The sequence below is a fragment of the Melospiza melodia genome, chromosome 2 (genome assembly GCF_035770615.1).
Source record: "Melospiza melodia melodia isolate bMelMel2 chromosome 2, bMelMel2.pri, whole genome shotgun sequence".
In the NCBI taxonomy this organism is placed as follows: domain Eukaryota; kingdom Metazoa; phylum Chordata; class Aves; order Passeriformes; family Passerellidae; genus Melospiza; species Melospiza melodia.
The window spans coordinates 77,996,912-78,004,558 of NC_086195.1; positions in this window are offsets into that span (position 1 = coordinate 77,996,912).

Below are 7,647 nucleotides of genomic sequence, written 5' to 3' on the forward strand. Positions count from 1 at the left end.
AGAGCAGGTTGCCTCAGTTCCCTGAACACAATTATGTGTTAAGGGACTGTGGGAACATCGAGGTAGGAGAAGCAGGCCACAAAAATAAAGGAGAGTGTTGCATTAAAGGCACATCTGACACAATATCTGAGCAGAAATTCTCCAAACATACCACAGTGAAGTGTAGGAGTCCTGATATAGCCCAGCCACAAACATCCTGCTCTCCTGCCCAAGCAGGTCAGCATCTCTGGGCAGGTTGATCCACTCTCCCAGGGTCAGAGACCCTCAAGGGTTTTCTGGTTAAACAGTTCCCTGTTGGAAAGAACTGCCTCAGTGAGGCTGAAATGTGTAATCAATTGTGACACAATTCAGCTTTGAAACAAGCTTTGGTTTTACTTTGAAAAGAAACTGCTGGTTTTGAAGGTGGCAAATAAAACATATCTTCAGTGATGCTTTGCTTTACCACTTCTGAATTATTTTTATTTTTATAGTGCTTTCTGGCTTCCAATTTGTTGTCTGAGAGTTGTATGTGTAACTAAATTAGACATGAAATACAGTCAGTGATAATTTTAAAATAATATTTAACATGAACTTTCACAAATTTGCCCTTAATTTTAAGGAGAAATCATTGTAATTGTCTAGAGCCCAATTCCAGCATGATATACTTCAGGTTTTGCTCTGTACATTTCAGTTTTAACTCCAGTGGTCGGAATAGGAATCCTCTCTTAGTACAACACCATTACACATCTGTACAGTCACTGCTGAGTTCTCTGGAAAACAGTGCTTAGATGTGCATTTTTCATTGAAAAACCAAAAATGGGAGTGATGCGCGACCATTCTGCTCAGCTAATACAAACTGCACTCTTACAATATCAACTACAAATTCATTGGAACACTATGAACTCCAGAGAAGCACATAAGAAAATTAAAGAAGCAGCATCTGTAATATAATAAGTAGACATAAGGTGGGCAGGTACTCTAAAACTACAGCCGTCCAGTCTCCCAATAAATTTATGCAGAAATGAAAATTTTGATGATACAGTGCATCTAACTAGGTTATACCACCATTAAGGGATGTTCTGAGTACATTGGTACAGTAATTTACCATAAAGAAGCAAGCAATCTGTTTTCCTTACAGGAAAAAATCGAGTTTGACAACACCAGTCAGACAGATTTAGAAAGGACTTTTTACAAAGGAGTTTTACAGATAGCCATCCATTTTCCAATTATAATCTAATTGAGGGTCTGATTTTCTCTGGTTTGTATCAAAATCACATAAAAAATGTACTTGTGTTCATCATACAAGTGTATATTTGAGTAAAACATTATTTGCTTGACTATAGCATATTTCCCCAAAAAACATCAATATCTTCACCTGAAGGCAGTAGAAATCTTCAGCTGAGGACACCAAAGGGTGAAAAATCCTTCACTTTCTCAGGTGCCTTCTTAAGAGCCATTGCTCATATCACATTTTTCATGGTACGTATGATTTCATTATTGCTCACATCATTGCTCACATCAGGCTTCACCATTCCTCATCTACATGTTTTCCCTCCTGGACATCCGATACCTACTTTGAGATTATGGATTAAAAACATTCAAAATTGATAGTCTTTGTTTTGATTCCTGTGAGCGTCCAACAGGCATGCTTATACATCACAAGCAGATTAGGCATGAAGTCACCACAAGGTGATCTTGCTCATCATATTCTTTCATTCAAACAACATTTTTTCTGTTTTCTAATTTTGTTGTGATGTTGTCTTGGAAAAGCAAAGTATATTCTTTTTGCTCCATCAGTTCAAGGTGTTTTTCAACATTTATATAAAGACATACCATTTACATAGATGTTCATTATTCACTTTTACTCTGAAGTTTTGAGATCACACTACCCAGAAATATCGTATCTGAGGCAATAGCTATTTCCCAACACTGATCAAAAAAATCTTTTTAATTGGTGTTTACATTAGATTTACCCTCTTACTGTAGGCATGTAAAACTAGTAATAACAGAAAAAAAAGACCGGGCATGTTTATAATTTTGAGAGCAAGAGGTCTATGAACCTGTTCTAAGACTTTCCAAATATGGATTAAACACATCCGCAGTGTCAGTAGACCTTTATACCAGCTCCAGTTCAGAAAAGAATCACAAAATGTCTAATGTTACTCACAGCAAGTTTTGAAAATGCTAAAAAAATATGATCTCCTGATGTTGAATTTTGCTCTTCAGCAGCTGGATTTCAACGCTTGGTTCCAGTTTGTCAAAACTATTCAGAATTGCCATTTCTCTGAGGAAGATACTCCCACACACGAGCAGCCTTGGGTGTCATGGTGTCATTTGGGTGCCAAGCAACCTTTGGACAGAGTGATATGGGTATATTTTAAATTGACAGGCCCCAAAATAGCAAGCTTAAATTCCCACTGGAAAGGTGGTGTATTGAAAAGGATTTCATGTGCAGCCAGCAGGTAAAAAAGCTGGGAAACAAGGTACTAGCCATACTGTCACAGGTGCACAATAATGCAATATTGATTTTAAGCATGAGCAGTTTTGGCATGTAGAACAGTCATGAAGAAAATGTGTGTTATTAGATCTAATTCAGACAAAAATGGATTCGATGCAAATCTTTGCATCAAACTGATAAACAGACTTGAAAGGCAAATATGCTACTGGCAGCCCATGGAGTAATGCTCATTTTTCAGTTTTAGAAAGAAAATGCAGGAACAATAAAAATACTAATTTCTGAATGCTTTATGTACTTGAAATTAAAAATCCTCTACAGACTTTGAAACTGTTTGGACCATCTGCTTGTCAGAGAGCAGCAGCTGCAGGCTGCTTCGTGGAAGAGGGTGGTTTTGGAGCCAAGGGTGACAGCCACAGTGGCACAGCTGTCCCCATTCCGCCAAGGTGCCATGCCCCATGGCACGCAGACAGCAAGGACAGAGCAGGTGCTGTGTCCATGACCACGGCCAGTGATTGCCAGCCACATCTGCAGTGGCAAGGCAGGACCATGGGCAAGCCAGGAATTCAGGTCACCAGGCTGGGGCAGGGGGAAGTGTGGGACAGCGCTGCGTGCAGGAAACTCTGCAATGAAGCTCAGGCAAGGGCTGAGGTCATTAACTCAGCTCCTCAGTGAGAAGTGACGCCCCAAAGTCTTCCAGCTCTTGTGCTGCATGTCTGAGCCAAGGTTACCCAGCCGTGCTGTATCAGAGCAGGCTTGGAACACAGGCAGCCAAACCCACGGGAGAGGGGAAGGACTTGCAGAGCCTCTCCGTGCAGTCAGAGCCCTGGCACTGCTCACCTTTGGGTAACACAGTTGAAGTGTTTGGGCTAACAGAATTTAAAAACTTTCAGAGACTGGAAACTTCCAATCATCCTTGCCAGCCTGTGGTTACTGCCTTATTAAGAAAATGCTGTGAGTCAAATTATTTTCTGGTACTCCTCTGTTGGTAGGTTTTGAACATTGGAATATTCTGCTGGAGCAAGTCATACTCCAGCAGATATGACAGAAGTGGAAAACATTTGGATAACCAGTCCATCTAGGTTTTAGTGAAGAAATAACAATGACAAACAAGTTATAATGTGCTATTTAGCAAATCTAAGAGCCATCTGAGCTGTACAGAATCCACAGACCTGATTTTTCTCACTGGTGCTTCAGAGAAACAAAAGCAGAATTTTACAAAAACAAAAGCTTCTGCAGAGTTGTTAATTCAAAACAAGCAGTTTTGGCAATACCCAGCAATAAAATGGAAAGTCAACATTATCTTAGGGCACTCTGTTCTTCCATTCACATTAACCTTGGGCACCTTGATTAGCCACTGCCTTTTTACTCATAGATCATCAAAACAGTGAAGACATGCCTTAGTCTGCCAGCATGGTCTGCTTTCAATCCTGACAGGAGAAGGATGGTTGAATGTTTCATAAAACATATTCTGTTCTAATGAGTCCAACAAAATGACTGTCAATAACTTTCTGCTTGTGGTGAGTGCAAACATTTAAATACCGTTGCAAAGTGTGGCTTGCATCTGGTCTTCTTTGGTGTGAAGCTAGCCCAAGTGTTAGACTTTTGGGAGTGTATGTCAAAAATAATCCTTGTAATGTGCTTTTGCACTAACTAGCTGGCTCAGCCCAATTGCACATGCTCATATACTTCCCCAATCTGCAACTCAGCTTCAGAACTCTGTTCATCTCTGTTGTCACAGAGAGCTGATTGATGTGTGGTTCTGTTTCATTCTGTTTAACACATGAAAATGTTTCTGTCTTCACAGTTGCTGGTGTTAAGCATATGTGTTCATCACAGGGATGCAACTCATTAACTACTAAGGAAGTTCCAAGCTATCATTTGTCTTCCCTTTGTAGTCTTTGAAATAATCCCTGGGGTGTAGGACTGAACACAGATAATCTGGAGTCAGTTCAGTGAGTCACATGTTCCTCATCAGGAACAAGAGAAAGATTCAGCAGTCCTACAGTCTGGAATGAAGATTCTTCAGTGGCACCAGCTGAATAGTTTACAAACTGGCCAGCTTGCAATCAGTTTATAACCCAGGGGTGGCCACTTTATTTGCAGAAATAAATAAAGAGCAGTGAACAAAGAAGACAGAAAGCAGACTTCTCTTAGAAGTGGTGGCATTCCTCAACATGACTAAGCACACAGGGAGCTGATGATGGACTTGACAAGGGGAACGTATTTGTTGAATGGCGAGGTTCCCTAGAAGACACAGTTTTGCAATTTTTTGTCTGTAACTGTTCATTCTTGCAAAGCTTTTGAAGTTGCCACCATGATGGACAATTCTGCCTCCATCATTACCTGTGTGACCATAACACGAGGGTTACTAACATGCCTTCTGCCTTGGATGGATCCTAATGGGATCAGGACTTAATTGTATGTACAGCCCCAAAGACTACTTGTTGGTAAACACTGCCAGTTAATAAAGTTCCAAACTTCTGAAGCTTGACCATTTTTTGAAGTTAATACACCTGAGCTGACTTTAGAGATTTTTCCAGTTTGGAGAAAGGGAGGCTCACTGGCAACCTGATCTCACTCCACAACTTTCTGAGGAGAGGAAGTGAAGAGGGAGGTGCTGAGCTCTTCTCCCTGGCATCCAATGGCAGGGTGTGTGGGAATGGTTCAGCTCTGCAGTAGGGGAAGTTCAGGCAGGAAATTAAGAAATATTTCTTTACCTAGATGGAATATTTCTTCACCAGTGGTCAAACACCAGAGCAGGCTTCCTGGAAAGGTGGTCAGTGCCCAAGCCTGGCAGTGTTCAAGAGACATTTGGACAATGCCCTTAATGCAGTGGGACTGGAAGTCTTCCAGCAATGGTGAGTTAATTTTAGGGGCAACTCAGTAACAGAGACATGCTTGCACACATGTATTGTGTAGGGCATGAGCAACAAGTTCATTGCTGCCTGGTAGCGATGGATCTACTATTTTTTCATGTCGCCACTGATTTAATGCATTTTAAATATTTTTTAGGGATGTGGTGTGTTCCGGTAACAAAAGGCTTATCAGGGAATTTGCATTTTAAAAATTAAATTGATCGTTGTGTCTCTATAATTTAATAATTTTATATAGTTTATGAATAATAATCTGATCAAAAGGTACAGCATTCACTATTAAAGCTGTTCTCTGTATTTCAGTCTGAATTTGAGTTACTTCAAACTCAAGCCATTTTACATTGTTATGTTCTTAACTGCCAGATTAGAGTCCACTAATATATTTGTGTACTGCATTAGAAAAGGAGCTGGAGAACCAATTTGAAGATCAAAGAAGATTAGACAGATATAGCTGCTTATTTCAACCATTTGGATTTATCATTAAAATGTATATTGCTTTGGTCTAGACACTGAAGTTTTAATCACTGTTGGTTTTCGGCTCTCAGAATTAAATTTGATCAGGATTTTCCATTATAGGAAAGGATTTCTTATTTAGAATAAACTCAAGATCAGAAGTCCTATGGCTCTATTTTGCAAGAAGCATCTGTGTGTTTGTTTTCAAGAACAAAAAAACCTCTAGGCTGTACTGTAAGAACTTTCTTATGCAGAAAAGATAGTTGCTTGCAAATAATGCTTCAGGGCAGCCTGTGAAGACTTGTAGCACTGAGAGTCAACCCCTATACTAAAAAATCCCTTCTCACTCCTTTAGAAGCTTAATAGCAGCACGTCACATAACACCGTCAGAGTTAATGGCTGGAACTGTTATTTTTTGACTCCACTGAGCATGCCAGTGAGGTAATGCATGGCCACAAAAATCAAATGATGGGGAAAAAATCCAGCACTATCAAATCAGACTCCAGGTAGTTTCAGAAGTTCAGTCAGGCAATTGAATTAATTGTTATTTGTGCCCAATTCTCTCCTCCTGAGTGTGTTTAAATGTGCTACCCTTGATTGCATGGGAACAAATATTTCCCTACTTTCTGGTGACCATGGCAAGGACAGCTGACACAATTACTGAAAACATCAAAGGCTCTGGCTTGTTCTGCTCCATGCCAGCACGTAAAAGGCTGAAGTACAAGCACGCACACAGTGTCTTGGCACTGGTGGACAAAGGGCACCTTCACCCACCTGGACGTGGTTACAGATCAAGCCAAGAGCACATGGGTTAATCATGTTCCTACATCTGTGCAGCCTTAAAATCAACAAATATTGCAAGATTGATAAAGAACGTACGGAACTACAGCCGTGAATTATTTTTTGGAAGTCTAAATGTTAAGCCTCCAGTTTTAACAAGTAGCTACATCAAAGCAGTAATCAAAGCCAGATTCCCCATTTGCAAAGAGCTCAGCACAGACTGCTGGGTTGTAAATATGGCCTCCTGAGGTAAATTTGGATAATGTCTGCTCTACTCTGCTGGCACAGTTTGAGAGGCAATTCTGACCTGCCAGAGTAGGCTGCAATGCATATGCTTGTCCAGCACGGCCATGGGGGGTCACTGCCTTGGGCTCACATAGGCCCCTTGGCTTCCCCTGGGAGCAGCACGGTGCAAGCTATCCTGCCACCTGCACAGTGCCAGATGTGCAGCTTTTAACCTCGTTGTAGAGGCTTGCAGGCCCCTGCAAGGCTGAGGAGGGCTGACTTGAGAAGATGCAACCATACTGTCCACAGTTGTTGCCATTGTGTAACTCAATGTTTCACATTTTCCCAGGAGCATCGTCTCTGGGAGCCACGTAATAATATGGAATTCAGCCCTGAAAAAGCTGAGTATAATGAGATTTAAGGGTATCTTTCCCAAACAATTACACAAGGAAATCTCCTTCCTTCATGTATTGAACAATGTAAGTATTTTGATCATGACTTAGGGAAATAGGAGAGTAAGTTCCTATAGATCCTAATTTCAAAAGCAATCACTGCGCTGCCTCCAACTCTGCGTTGGATTCCTCTCTGCATCAGGACATGTGTGTGACAGAAAATGGGGCTGCTGTGGGCTGCGTCTGGTAGCATCATGTAGCAGACCTCAAGGGCTTCTGCATGGCTCTGCTGACTTTGAAACACCCCTCATGATGAATAAGACAAGGGATCTGGTAACAACTGTTATGGAGAAGACTAATATTTTCAACAACTTTTTGGCATCAGTTTTCACTAGCGATTGCACTTCCCACATCTCTTGAGTCCCTGAATCTCCAAAACGGAAAAAAAGTATTCAGTGAATATTCCACTGAAATGTAGGCGAAGCAA